Here is a 14,656-nt window from a genome sequence, read left to right as displayed (position 1 = left end):
CACCATCTCTCCTCATTATGTCTTCTCTACTCGATCACCCCTTCGCAGAGAAACCTTTCCAGCTTCTTGCTCTTTTCCAGTTGAATTTCCTCACCCCTTTGTCCCAGGTGGCTGGACATGCAGCAGAGTCCAGCTGCTGCTGGAGTTCATGAGAAGGGAACCGGGAACCTCTCACACTGCCAATCGTCTCTCAAAACTGAGGTTCCAGTTTGAGACCAGCCTGGCCAACATGGTGAAACCCCGTCTCTACAAAAAATACAAAAATTAGCCGGGCATGGTAGCGCACCTGTAGTCCCAGCTACTCGGGAGACTGAGGCATGAGAATCCCCTGAACCTGGGAGGCGGAAGTTGTAGTGAGCTGTGATCGTGCCACTGCACTCCAGCCTGGTTGACAGAGCAAGACGCTGTCTCTAAAAACAAAAAACAAAAAACAAACAAACAAAAAAAACTCAGGTTCCCACACCCACTAAACCCTGCCTCCTCTCAGGCTACAGAGACCTCTTCAGGAGACTGAAGTGCCCTTACCCCGACCATCTGACCAGCCGCCACCCCATGCCCATGACCCACCAAGGGCTGAGGCTGCTCACTGCTCTGTTTTATCTTTGGCCTCTGGTCCTTCACTCTTGTGCCAGGGCTTAGACCCAGGGCAAGGTCTTAGACCCAGGGCAGAGGCAGGGTTAAAGGCTTTCAACCCAGGGCCAATGCCTTCATTCATGCAACAAATGTTTTCTGGCTGTGTGCTTTATTCATGTGAACCAGGAAAACAGAAAAATATGACAGTGTTTCTAACAGAGGTTTACAAGTGCTATGCAGGGCTGGCAGAAAGAGTAGAAACTGGAAAAGATAAACTTTACCCACTTGAAGGGAAAGAGGGCAGTGTTACCAAGAAGGTAACATTTGAGTTGGGTCTTCAAGGATGAATAGGAGTTCAGCATGCAAAGAGAGGTAGAAACCAACTTTTAGGAGGGGGAGGGGCTCTCATGTGCTACATATAATCAGAGGCACATTATATATGCCTAATCCCATTTTACAGGTTAGAAAACTGGGGCTCAGAGGGTTAACTTCTCCTAACTGTAAATGGCAGAGAAACAGGATTTCAAGTCCATGCCCATCCTATTGCCCCAGCGTTCAGAGAAAGCAGATGGAGACATTCGTGTGTGAAGCACACAGGTGTGAAAAGATGTACCATGTTTGATGTGGCTCAAGTACATGGTACCTAAGGGAGTAGGTGAGAGAGAAAGCAGAAGAAAAAGGCAGCAACAGGACCCTCAGGACCCTTGGGTGCCAGCTGAGAATGTCTGGAGATTGAAGACTTGCTGAATTAATTGAGGTGGGACTCAGGCCTGCCGTGTACGATTTTGTAGGCTATGCAGTGCATGGTCATACATGGCACCCTGCTTCAGCTTTATCCCATAGGTAATGAGGATGAGGTAGGAAGCAGGACTGGACTCCAGAGGCAGGGCTTGGACACAGGTCCAAACTGAGGACTAGCTAAAACAGGGATGAGGTAGGAGGAGCTTTCCAGTGTGACATGTCAGTTTACCATTGCCATGGCAACACCCAGAAGTTACCACCCCTTTCCATGGCAGCAACAACCTGATGACCCAGAAGTCACCACCCTTTTTCTACAAATCTCTGCATACTCTGCCCCTTAACTTGTATGTGTTTAAAAGTGGGTGCAAATAAGAGTGTGGAAGCTACTGAGCTGCAGCTCTCAGCACACTGGGGTAGCCCGGCTCTGGAGGAGCAGTCACGGGATTGTGACACTGCCACCTCTAGAAAGCTGCTTTCTTCTACCACCATTTGCCCTTGAATTATTCCCTGAATGAAGCCAAGAACCCTCCCAGGCTAAGCCCCAATTTGGGGCTCGCCTGCCCTGCATCAGGGAGACATTTCAGCCGAGGAGTAATTGACCAGATTTATGCTTTAGAAACATGGAGGCCGGAGATGTCATCTGAGGCTGAAGCTGGGGAGAAGAATGCTGGGATGAGAACCTGGAGTTCGGACCAGGGAAGGGATGAGAGCCTAAAAAGAGGAGCTCTCACCCTGAGACACGCTGGGGCAGGAGCCTGCTTGATCCAGGCCTGGGTCCCTGGTTCTCTCTGAGCTTGGGAGGACTATGTGAGACAGAGCAGGACCAGGGGCCTGCATTCCCCCTTGTATTATTCATCTTCTCAGGCTGCCATAACAAAATACCATAGACTGGGCAGCTTACACAACAGAAATTTATTTTCTCACAGTTCTGGAGGCTTGAAGTCCAGGATCAGGATGCCATGATGGCCAGGTTTGGGTAAGGACTCTCTTCATGGCTTGCAGACAGCCACCTTCTCCCTGTGTGCTCAGATGGTCTTTCCTCAGTGTGTGTGCATGGAGAAGGACATCTCTCTCCCTCGCTTCCTTTTATTTTAAAGCCACCATCTGATTAGAATCTCACCCTTGTGGCCTCACTGAACCTTAAGTTAAGCCTCAGAAAAGCCTTATCTCCAAATATAGTCACATGGGGAATGAGAGCTTCAGCATGCCAATTTGACGGGACACAGCTCAATCCACAGCACCCATCCAGGCAGAGTCCTGCCCAGTCGTGCTCCCCATCCCCACCAAGCCTCAGTCCAGACCAGGCTGGAGCCCTCAGCCCCAGGAAAGGAGATCCTCAACTTCCCGGGCTCCCAGGGCCAGCCGGGGGCTTATTTTGCAACTGTTTCCTGGAAGGCTTTTCAGTGTTCTCCTCTCCCCATCTGGACTAGCCAAGAAAGGCAAGTAGAGCTTGGCTGGGAGCAGGCCTGGGGGTCAGGGAGACAAGCCGGGAAGGAGGGAACCAGAGAGGAAGAATGAGGAGGGGGTTAGGAGGGCGAGCAACACACACTCATTCATTCACGCATTCAACAAATAAGCGCTGTGCTCCCATGTGAACCACGCAGAGCCAGGCGAACGGGGTTGGCCAGGAGCTGGGGGAGGGGCTTACACGTGCCCCAGGAAGCGATATTCTGTCCCCCAAGAATTCAGACTTGACACCCTGTGAACACTGACATGGGACATATTCTTAGTTCACTCCACTCCCATCTATGCATGCAAACACACGTGCGTGCGTGCGCGCGCACACACACACACACACTTGCTGCTTTTGGATCAAGAACTGGAAGCCGGCCAGGTGTGGTGGCTCACACCTGTAATCCCAGAACTTTGGGAGGCTGAGGCGGGCAGATCACGAGGTCAGGAGATCGAGACCATCCTGGCTAACATGGTGAAATCCCGTCTCTACTAAAAATACAAAAAAAAAAAAAAAAAAAATTAGCCGGGCGTGCTGGCAGGCGCCTGTAGTCCCAGCTACTCGGGAGTCTTTTCCTGAGAAAAGACAGGAAAAAAAGAGATATGGAGAAACAGGAAGGAAAAAAAAAAAAGGGCATGGAGAAACCAGGAGGAGGGGCATCCGAGAAGAAGAAAACCCAGAGGAAGAACAGGGCCAGAAGACAGGAGACCCAAATCAAGGCAATCTACAGAGACACATTCCGTCTTACAAAATGGAGAAATAAGTCAGGCACAGTGGCTCACACCTATAATCCTAGCTCTTTGGAAGGCCAAGGTGGGCGGATCACTTGAGGTCAGGAGTTCGAGACCAGCCTGGCCAACATGGTGAAACCCCCATCTCCACAAAAAAATGCAAAAATTAGCCAGGTGTGGTAGCACACGTCTGTAATCCCAGCTACTCAAGAGACTGAGGCAGGAGAATCCCTTGAACCCGGGAGGCGAAGGTTGCAGCGAGCCAAGGTCACGCCACTGCACTTCAGCCTGTGACAAAGTGAGGGAGACTCCATCTCAAAAAAAAAAAAAAAAAGACGGCGACGAAGAAGAAATAGGGCTACTAGGTGCCAAGGGTACAGAGCACAGGAGAAAAGCATTTATGGGAAGTAGGCATTGAAGAGACAGGCAGAAAGCCCCTTGCTACATGTATTCAGTCATCATTCAATATCTGCCTCAGGCCTCCTGTGTATCTGGCACTGTGCTTAGCCCTTAGAGATGGGTTGGGACACATTTATGCTAAAAAATTATTTGTTCTTTATCTGAAATTCACACAGAACTGAATGGGCTGTGTTTTTTATTTTCTAAATAGGTAGCCTGGAGCTACAGTGATGAATGAGGTTCCTGACTTCATGGAGCTTATACAAATGAGGGATAGCCGGGCATGGTGGCTCATGCCTGTAATCCCAGCACTTTGGGAGGCCGAGGCGGGCAGATCACAAGGTCAGGGTTTCAAGACCAGCCTGACCAACATAGTGAAACCTCGTCTCTACTAAAAATACAAAAATTAGCTGGGTGTGGTGGCGGGCACCTGTAATCCCAGCTACTCAGGAGGCTGAGGCAGGAGAACCTCTTGAACCCAGGAGGCGGAGGTTGCAGTGAGCCAAGATCACGCCACTGCACTCCAGCTTGAGCAACAGAGCAAGACTCCATCTCAAAAAAATAAAAAGAAAAGAGGGACAAAGATACAGAGTAATTGCACTGTGAATGCCTAACTAAACACTCTTCTGTTGAGAAGATGCGCAAGGTGCTCTGAAATGAATAGTCGGGAGAACTGACCTGCTCAGGGAAGTCAGGGAGGGCTTCCTTAAGGAGGTGATGATGGCTGAGATGAGAGCTGAAAGAAAATCCATTGTCGGGGATGTGGAGAAGGGGGCACTGGGAGCCTTGAAAGCAGAGGGACCAGCATGTGCAAAGACCCTGTGGTGGAAGGGAATGCAATACAGCCAGTCTGGCTAGCGGCCCCAGAGAGCAAGGGGGTGTGAAGGGCAGGGGGCCTGGTGAGGTCGGCAGGGGCTAGGCCAAGCAGGACCTTCAGCCCATGTTGGGGGCTTTGGTCTTGACCCTTCCCTGAGAGGCCAGGGAAGCAAGAGGCTGACAGGACTCAATTTCCTGGTATTGTAGGAAGAACTGATTGGGGGCCAGGTGTGGTGGCTCACGCCTAAAATTTCAGCACTTTGGGAGGCCAAGATGGGTGGATCACATGAGGTCAGGTGTTCAAGACCAGCCTGCCCAATATGGTGAAACCCCATCTCTAGTAAAAATATAAAAATTAGTGAGGCGTGGTGGCATGCACCTGTAATCCCAGCTACTTGGGAGGCTGAGGCAGGAGAATTGCCTGAACCCAGGAAGTGGAGGTTGCAGTGAGCCAAGATTGCACCACTGCACTCCAGCTTAGGCAACAGAGCGAGACTGTCAAAGAACAAACAAACAAAAAACTGAGGATAAATAAGCTGAGAATGGCTGTAGAGTAAGCAAAGGAAGCAATGGTGGAGGCTACGTCTAGGACCTGGATGGAGGCAGGACAGCAGGGATAGAGCAGAGAGATACTGAGAGTTAAAATCCACAGGACTTTGAGATGGAACAGGAGTGAGAAGTGGGGGAGGGAGTTATCTAGAAGGACTTCCAGGGTTCCAGCCTACAGGAATGATGGTGGAACCCTCTCCTGAAATGGGGAGAGCCAGGAGGATCCAGCTTAGGATAGGGATGAAAACCTGAGTTCTGAGTCAGATCCCTGCCCCACCCCTCCCATCAGCTGGGCAGGACTCTCTGAGATACCCCCATGAGGACCATCCTCCCAGACAGGGCAGCCAATCATTCTACTAAATTGCCAAGATGGAAACTAATGCATGGTGGAGGAGAGGAGGAAGATGAACAGAAAACCACCCACTTTGCCCTCCCTGAAGGGTGGGGGCCACCTGAGCCCTCAGACACGCTTGGGAGCAGGTGTGTGGGGAGATCCCTGGTGCCTCACTCTCACTTCCTCCATCCACCTCCCCTCCCAAAAGCCGGGCAGCCTTGGCATTATGACAAAGCCTATCTCGCACTGCAGAGGGTCTTTTGTGGTGGCAGGAGAGGGCATGCCTCAGTTCCAGGCAGACCACAGAGTAGTGTTGGGGAGTGGGACACAGGAAAACTCAGTGATGGGGCAGATTTAAGACGTAGGGGGAGGCCGGGTATGGTGGCTCACACCTGTAATCCCAGCACTTTGGGAGGCCGAGGCAGGTGGATCACCTGAGGTCAGGAATTCGAGACCGGCCTGGGCACCATGGTGAAACCCTGTCACTACTAAAAATACAAAAATTAGCCAGGTGTGGTGGTGTGCGCCTGTAATCCCAGCTACTCGGGAGGCTGAGGCAGGAGAATCACTTGAATAAGGGAGGTGGAGGATGCAGTGAGCTGAGATCACGCCACTATACTCCAGCCTGGGTAACAGAGCAAGACTCCATCTCAAAAAAAAAGAAAAAAAGGGGGAGTGGGAGAGGGAGACGGAGAGGGAGAAAAGGGACAGGAGCACAGGATAGCAAGACACAGAAAATGGAAAGATAAGGCCCAAATAAGAGAACCAGGACCAGAGGCAAAGGAACCCACAGAAAGACAGAGGCATAGATAGAAAGACAGCTAGCTGGCTGGGGTGGCTCACGCCTGTTACCCCAAAACTTTGGGATGCCGAGGCAGGAGGATGGCTTGAGCCCAGGAGTTTGAGACTGGCCTGGGCAACATGTCAAAATCCTGTCTCTACAAAAAAAAAATACAGAAATTAGCTCGGCGTGGTGGTGTACACCTGTGTTCCCAGCTATTCAAGAGGTGGGAGAATCTCTTGAGCCCAGAGGTTGAGGCTGCAGTGAGCCATAATCACACCACTGCCCTCCAGCCTGGGCAACAGAGTAAGACCCTGTCTCAAAACAAAAACAAAAACAACAACAAAAGATGAAGGATGTCGAAGTGCCAGCTTTCTTGTCGCACTGAGCTCTCCTGTCTCAGGAAGGCTTCTGCCACCTGGGCTGTCCTTAGGGACCCCACAGGGTTAGAGCAGGAAGAGTGAAGAGAAAGGCAGAACTGAGCAGAGGACCCTTGTCCCCTTGTAAGAAGCCTTCAGCCCTGCAGCCACCCAGGACTGCTGCCCTTTTTTATTCACTTATTCATTCAATAAGCATTCGTTGAGCACCTACTGTGCACTCGGCTCTGGAGATTCAAGTGTAATTAAATAAGACCAGCATGTGTTTTAGAAAAACAGGGGAACTCAGGGAACAATTGTGAAAAACATCATGCAGGAAATAAACAAGCTGGTAGAAAAGTAAGGTAGAGGGAGATTCTTTACCTAGGATGGTCAGAGAAGGACTCTCATAGAAGGTGACATTTGGCTGAAGGCTGGAGGTCGGGGAGCCAGCCTTGTGAAGAGCAGGGGTGAGAGTGATTCGGCAGAGGGAACAGTATGTGCAAAGGCCCTGAGGCTGGCAGCGTCATGCTAAAGGGGCTGGAGAAACTCGGAGAGAGCCCTACAGGCCAAGAAAGGTATTCAACAGGAGGCCTCTGGAGGATGTTACACAGGGTCCCAAGCAGAGGCCTCTCCACTGCCTTCCTCTGCCCCTGAGCTCAGGCACATAAGGCCACCACATAGGTGTGTGGTCCCCAGCAGGACCTCACACACATCCGTCCCCCTTGCGTAGGATCATGGCTCTTCTGCCCAGAAACTGCGCCCCCTTCCTTCCTCCCAAATGAAAGCCCTTGGCTTAGCTTCACCTCTCTGGTGGCCGAAGTGCCCCTTCCTATTTAGGTTCCTCTTTTCATCCCACCAGGAGACACTGGAGGAAAGAATATGGCCCTGAGTTCTAATCTGCTTCCGCCACCAGTTCATTTACACCTTCCAACAAGCCAGTTCAGGCCCCTCGAGGCCTCGGTTTCCCATCTTCATAATGGACCTGCCGGAGAGGAATGTGCTGGTCCCAACCCTGGTCTTGGGGATGACCTTTCTCAGCCACGGGAGAGAGCCATCCCTTCCCTTCCCCCCACCACATGCACACATGCACACACACATACACACATGCACACATGCACACACACATACACACATGCACACATGCACACACACATACACACATGCACACATACACCCTGCTCTCTCCTCTCCAGCCGTGACCCTGCCCTGCTCTCCCCAAAGCCTCCTGTGTGGTCTGCCCCCTCTCCTACCTCCCACCCCAGAACCTTGAGATCCGCCTCTGGCAGCCTCTGCTCTTCCCCCTTTTATCCCCTCCCTGCCCACCCACCACTTAGGATTGCACTGACCCTCCCATCCTCTGCCAGTGCCCCAGGGCTGCTGACTGCAGACAGTACAACTGGAGGCTGGCCCTTCCCTGGCCGGCAGCGCCTTCCCCACTCATTAGAGCCCTAAGAACATCCCTGTGGAGGGCTTTACAAGGCCCATTTGCATTCTTTTTTTTTTTTTTTTTTTTGAGACGAGTCTCGTTCTGTTGCCCAGGCTGAAGTGCAGTGGCACGATGTCGGCTCACTGTAGCCTCCACCTTCCAGGTTCAAGGGATTCTCCTGCCTCAGCCTCCTGAGTAGCTAGGAATACAGGCACGCACCGCCACACCCAGCTAATTTTTGTATTTTTAGTAGAGACGGGGTTTCACCATGTTGGCCAGCATGGTCTTGATCTCCTGACCTCATGATCCACCCACCTTGGCCTCCCAGAGTGCTGGGATTACAGGTGTGAGCCACCGCGCCCGACCCCATTTGCATTCTTAAGACAACCTCCACTCCCCGCCTCAACCCTAAAAATAAGACACTTTCTCCAAGTTGTTAAGGCTCCAGTTTATATTGTAACATAAACCCCTGTGGGCCTGGGCCTAGGCTGTAGGAATCACCCGCGCCTAAACTCTCCCATCTTTTAGAGGCACGTTTGTTTCCACCGCAGCCCCTCCCTCGTTGTGAGGCGCTGGGGCTGCCCAGAGAGGGTCCTGCGGGCCTTGTCTCCAGAACAGACCTCAGAGGGCTTTTGAGAGTGGGGGTGGTCACAGATCCTGGGAGCTCGAGTTCTGTGCTGGCCTGGCCTGACCCCTCACAGGGCCGGCGGCCGGCCGGACCAGGGTCACAGAGAAGTCACATGTCACTTTGAATGAGAAGTTTTGAACTGTGGCTGAGAAATGAAGTTGGAAAACAGCTCAGCCAAAGGCAGTTGGAGTTTTGTTTTTTCTTTTGAATTTTTTTTGAGGGAAAAAAATCCTCTATTGTCCGACTAGCCTTCCATGATGCTGGAAAATTGAATTTATTTCCTGGGCAGTCTGGTCTAATTTCCCCTGGGTGGGGTGGAGGCTGAGCTCCCCTCCCTGCGTTCCAACTTAGAAGTTTCTGGTTCTGCTCAGAGACCAGGACTCAGGAGGGAAGCAGAGACCCTGAGCTTCGGCCCTGCCAGGCAGCCCCTCCTCCCCATCATCCTGCCTCGGGAAGCCCCCATCCCAACCCTTGCAAGTTGGGGAGGCTGTTTCAAGAACTTGGAGATTCCTCATCACTCTCACTCTCCCAGCAGCCTGGGTCTGCTGGGCAGCTGTCTGGGCTTGTCCCCCACCCACCCTTGCTCTCTACTTGTGCCCTGTCTCCTGGACTCCCCACCTCTGTCTCAAAGCTCTCCAGGGCAAGCCGACCGAGGGACAGCTGCAAAACATTTGTGCTGGGGAGCCATTTGCAGCTGGGTAGCTGCCAGGCCTGAAATGATGGGAACCCTCGGCCCCAGCCCAGCTCCATCCCTTTCACTCGAGCCCCAGTGCAGGGACCTGTCTGTCTGCCAAGACCAAGGAGGCCGAGGTGAAGGAAATGGCCTTGAGGCTACTCCAGGAGACCAGGGGTCAGGCATGGTCAGCCCTCACTTGACAGTCTGCAGCTGAGCTGAGCTCTGAGAATGGGGGGCAGGGTAGGGAGGTGAGGGCAGTGGGTACTGCTCCTAGAGGATGGCATCAGGTAAGGTAGCAAACTGCCCACCCAAGCCTCGGTGAGAGGCTGTCCACAGCTGGCCACCCTCTGTGGGCTAATAGAAAGATTTCCAGGCCACAAGCCTAGAGAGACGGAGAAGGGAAGAAGGAGTCTCCCTCCCAGCCCCTGCGAAAAGCGAGCCCACACACACCTCCACCACTCGCCCTTGGTCTACCCCCACCTCCTCTCCTGGGGGAGGACACGGAGTGAGTAGACAGATTAGGCCTCCAGCCGCAGCAGACCCATCTGGTTCCAATCAGGAGAACAGGTTCCCAGACCATAGAGGATACATGGGGAGGGAGGCCACAGACAACAAGCAGCCCGCCCTTGCTGCAGGACCCCCAAGCCCCTCCCGACTGCAGCCCCTGTCCCATTTGGTCTCCTTTCACCCTCCAGATGGGCCTCACACACAGCCACCGGAGGGCCACGTGGGGCAGGGAAACCTTAGGGGGCGTGGACCTCCCTTTCCTACCTAATCACCTGACCACAGCCCCAGACTTCTGTCCATAGTTAGACATTCAATCCACAGAAGAAGGAAGGAAAGGGAAGGAAAGGAAGGGGCTAGAGGGAGGAAGAAGGGCTGCCAACATAAAAAGAGCAAGCAAAGCTTCTAAAAGCCATCAGATTCCAGCTGGATCTTGTTATAAATGGGGAAACTGAAGTCCAGAGAAGGAAGTCTAAGAGAACCTAGTGAGCTCAGCCCCAAGCCTGTTCATGCATCATGCCCATCTAATGGTCTCCACAACTCTAGATAGGAATTACCATTCCCATTTGACAGATGGGAAAACATAGGTTCACAGGAGCAGAAGGTCTTACCTGCCCAACCTCACTCAGGTGGTCAGCAGCCAGGTCTGCCTGAATCGAGTCTGGGCTCCAGGCTGCCCACCAGAAGTGAAGGCCGCCTCGACCGCCCAAACCCCAGGGCCATTTTCCCTTTCCCACTGTCTCCAGATGTTGACCAGGTGGGAATCTAGTTCTGGAGAAGTCCACCATCCCCATCCGGGGTCTGCCTTGGTTCCCACCCCTTATCCATGTGGCCCCAACCTCAATCTCTGTCTTCAAGCCCAAGGTCAAAGGACACAAGCCTGAGGGAAAAAAAACAGCCTCTCTAGTTACGGCTTAGCGCCAGAGTTTTAATCCTGGCTCTGGATGACCTTGGTGTCTGGGCCTTGACTTACCCATCAATAAAATGTACTGGGTTGTCTAAATCTGGGTTGGACAGTGATTCTGTAATTCCCCAACCCTCCATTCCTATCCTCCTGAACGAACCTAGAGGCTTCCCCTTGGCTTGGGTGGTCTTCAGAAAAAGGGTTCTGACCCCAATTTCAGAATTTAGAGCTGGCAAGGGGACCAAGAGAAGGGGGGGACCCAGCCAGCCATGGAAGCCACTAATCTCCATCTTTCCCCGGGGGACTGCACTGCCGCCTCCACTGAAAGCAATTTGTCATGCCCTGAATTAAGTGATTCCAACAAGGGTTTAATTTCAGTTTAATGGCTCTGTTTTTATGTGTAATTAAATCCTATTGCATGGCGAAAATATGTTGTTTGCACTTTAGAGACTGTGTAAGGGCCTAGGAAGCCAACCCCACCGAGTTGCTGTCTCAGGCTCCACCAGCGCCTCCCCCAGTTTGGCTGGAATTGTCCAGGTAGAAGGGAAGGGGGTTGGGGACCTAAGGAAAAGAGGTTGGGGAGTAGGGGTGAGGGGAGGGGTGGTCCTGGTGGCGCCTGCTCATTCAGTAGAGCATGTTTCTAATTATCTGCAGCTACTCCCCCAACTTCTACTCCCTGACCCCACCCTCCCCAACCCTGGGGCTTCAGACATAAGAGGGGAAGGGTCACTCTGGGAGTGAGGATCTAATTAGACCCTTGGTTGGCTGCAGCAGTGTCTGCTTCTCCACGGGTGTGCCCAAAAGTCTGCCCCACAGTCCCGACCCAACACCGACCTTCTCTTTCGAGGTCAGAGAGGCCTGGAATACAGGGGGAGTCTCTGTCAGGGAATGTTGCAGGCCATTTACCACACAGCCGTATAACAGCCCCCTACACTGGGAAGGAGGACTGAGCAGGCGCCCCAAATCCTGCATGCCTCATAACATTCCTGGAGCAGCTTGGTGGCAGAATGTGGCTCAGGGGACAGCGGGGTTAGGACAACCAGCCTTTTCCTGGAAAGAGGTGGGGGACTGCAGTGGCTGGAACCTCAGGGCCTGAAGAGCAAGCAGGGCCAGGAGGCTTGGCCAGCTCTCCAGAGATTCCCCAACCTGAATCCAAGGCTGGAATCAGTTCAGGTCTCCATTTTTCCTCCCTCCTCCCACCCCACCTTCTTGCCAGTGGAAAACCCAGCCCCCAACCCCCAGCCGACATCAGGGCTTGATCTCCACTAGTGAGCTGGGAAATGGAAACCAAATGCTTTATGTAGATCAGCTAGGGGTTGCTGGCAGGCGGGATGTCCCATCCCCTGCTCCAAGCCAGTGGGAGGGAATGACATGTCTCCAGGAGGCAGGGCAGAGCACTCAAGGACTTCATTTCTCAAGTCCATCCAGGTTTGGTGGTGCCACCAGGACCTCCCTCCCACATTTCCCAGAGGTGCTGACACCCCTGTGGCAACTAGAGAGACCATTCGGGTATTCCCACCATTTCAAGGGTGGGAGGGCCTAGGTGCAAACATGAAGCTGCTTTTGCTTTTTGGTACTTAGGACCTGGCTCCAGGATCCTGTGGGCATGAAGGCTGGATACGGCAGTGTTTCTCTGTGATGTGAAAGTCCTCTCCCAAAAGTACATGTTTATTCTCTAGTGGCAGACATCTCCCCACAAACCCTGAGGCGGGATCACCTAATGAGCGAGAGTCCACTCATCCACAGCCAGGCGGGACATGTGTGTTCCGTGAATGTCTCACTCCCTCTCTCCTCACATCGCACACGTGTTCACACTCAGACACGCCACATATACACACCACACAAATGCACACCACATATACACACCACACAAATGCACACACCACATATACACACCACACAAATGCACACACCACATATACACACCACACAAATGCACACCTTGCCTTCACACATCAAACAGGCATGCACATCCCCAAAAAGCCCATACGCTCTCACGTTTCAGGTATCACTGCATCGTACTCACTCACATGCATGCACACACACATACTCCACAAATGCATGTGTGTCACGAAGGTACACCCACGCCATGCACACAGCTACTTCCAAGCCGACTGGGCTTTTTGGGGAGGCTCATGAAAGAAAAAGGACCTCCTACCACCACTGCCAAGGGTGCAAGGCTAGAGCATCGGGAAGGGGCCTAGAGACAAGGGGGGCGAAAAAGATGCCTTAGGGAAAGAGTTACTTTCCCTTGGCCTGGGCTCCAGAAGGAGGGGGCTCTGTGAAGAGTGACTGGGGCTGAGGGAGCAACCCTCAACCCCGCTTTGTTCTTTATCTCCTGCTGCTGGCAGCCGCCGTGGTGCCTCAGGGAGACCAGATGGCTGCAGGACTTTGCTGCTGGGGCAGAGCTAGAGATGGAACTGCAGATCCAGCCTCAAGATGCAGACCGGACAGGTGCCAACAAAGTTGGGGCCCAGTGAAATCAGAAGCCTGGGAGCGCCTCTGGAGCTGGGGAGGGGGCTGAGAATCCAGGACACAGCTAGACAGGAGGGAGCCCCCACAGCGGGCGGCAGGCACCATGCAGCATCTCCAGACTGCCTGCAACCTCATGGAAAAAGGCCCCCACTGAGAGATCAGCTTCTGCTCCCAGACCCCCTACCCCCTGCCACACACACACGCGCGTGCGCGCACACACACACAGACCCCCTACCCCCTGCCCCACACACACGCGCGCGCACACACACACACAGACCCCCTACCCCCTGCCACACACACACACACACAGACCCCCTACCCCCTGCCCCCCCCCACACACACAGAGAGCACAGAGGTGTGGCAGGGGAGGGGCATTTGGAGGATGGCCAAGAATCCAGTCATACCATGTGAGCACAAACTCTGAAGCTGTGGCTGGCACCGAGTCTACAGCAAAGTCAACCCCTCCCAGCCTCAGAATCCAATCTCAGCACAATGCCCGAGTCAGAGATCTCGGCAGTCAGAGCTGTGGAATGTGCTGAAGCATCTACCCCATTTCCCCAAATGCAGGGCAGTGTCCCTGCCCCTCCCCAACAAATTATTAAATCAAATCCAGATGCAAGCCCAGTCCGCCCGATGCCCTAGGAAATGCCCCAGCCCCGCATGCCAGCTGACCCCAGACACAGCTCTGCCCCCACAGGGCTGTCCTTGGTCACGCCCCCTTTCAGGAGCCATTGTTTGCCCGGAGTCTAAGTACAGACAGCACAGACGTTGAAGCCAAGGAGTTCCCTAGGAAACTTCCCTTGCAGGGAAAAGGAAGGTGGATTGGCCATCCTTCTGCAGTCCCTTACCATTCAGGCAGGTCTAGGAACCACACAATGCTCACCTCCCAAAATCTGTCCCCCTCTCTCCACCCCTGGTGCATCCCTGTGTCTAACTGAGAATAAATCAACCAAACACAATCCTCTGGACACTTTTTGGTTTTGTTCTGTTTTGTTAAAAAAAAGAAAAAGAAAAAGAAAAAGAAGAAAAGACATCATGGCCAACTGGTAAGTTCCTAAGTCTCCTTCTGTCCAGTCAAGCAGAAGATGCCCAGGGCAGTAGGGAGGTGTGGGGAGGGAGGTGTAGGGGAAGGAGATATGGAGAGGGAGGCAGAGCCACAGGGAGTGAGCCACTAGAAGGACAGGGTCATCCTGGTGACTTCATGGCTGTGACCACAAATGGGGTAGGGAACAGGACCCAGGAAGCCCCTCATCCCCTAGCACGTGGGTCTTCTCCATTAGGCACATTCAGTCCACTCTTGCATTCTT

This window comes from Macaca mulatta, chromosome 16 (genome assembly GCF_049350105.2).
Source record: "Macaca mulatta isolate MMU2019108-1 chromosome 16, T2T-MMU8v2.0, whole genome shotgun sequence".
Lineage (NCBI taxonomy): Eukaryota > Metazoa > Chordata > Mammalia > Primates > Cercopithecidae > Macaca > Macaca mulatta.
This window is presented reverse-complemented; position numbering follows the sequence as displayed.